This window comes from Colobus angolensis, unplaced genomic scaffold (assembly GCF_000951035.1).
Source record: "Colobus angolensis palliatus isolate OR3802 unplaced genomic scaffold, Cang.pa_1.0 Scaffold677, whole genome shotgun sequence".
Taxonomy (NCBI): Eukaryota; Metazoa; Chordata; class Mammalia; order Primates; family Cercopithecidae; genus Colobus; species Colobus angolensis.
In genome coordinates this window covers 72,795-73,496 of record NW_012120454.1, presented here as the reverse complement: position 1 = coordinate 73,496, position 702 = coordinate 72,795, and positions in this window count along the sequence as shown.

The following is a 702-nucleotide window of genomic DNA, read 5'->3' as shown; positions in this document are numbered from 1 at the left end:
AATTCCCTACCCTGGGCCAGGCAGCCCCAGTCCAGCAGGAACGAGCTACCAAACCATAGCTAATTTTGTATTTTTAGTAAAGACAGGGTTTCACCTTGTTGCTCAGGCTGACCTCGAACTCCTGACCTGAGGTGATCCGCCCGCCTCAGCCTCCTAAAGCGCTGGGATGACAGGCGTGAGCCACCGCGCCCAGCCGTGTCTCCTCTTCCTATAAGGACATCGGTCGTAGAATTTAGGGCCCACCCTAATCCAAAATGACATCATCTCAGTTTGCATCTTCATGTCATATGAATGGTTTTTTCTTCTACTTTGTTTTTGGTTTTTGAGACAGGCTCTCACTGTGTCACCCAGGCTGGAGGTCACTGGCACAATCACGGCTCACTGCAACCTCCGCCTCCTGAGCTCAAGGGATCCTCCTGCCTCAGCTTCCTGAGTACCTGAAACTACAGGCGTTTGCCACCATGTCAGTTCATTTAAAAAAACTTGGGGGCTGGGCGCGGTGGCTCACGCCTGTAATCCCAGCACCTTGGGAGGGCCAAGGCGGGTGGATCACGAGGTCAGGAGATCGAGACCATCCTGGCTAACAGGGTGAAACCCCGTTTCTACTAAAAAAATACAAAAAACTAGCCGGGCAAGGTGGCGGGCGCCTGTAGTCCCAGCTACTTGGGAGGCTGAGGCAGGAGAATGGCGTAAACCCAGGAG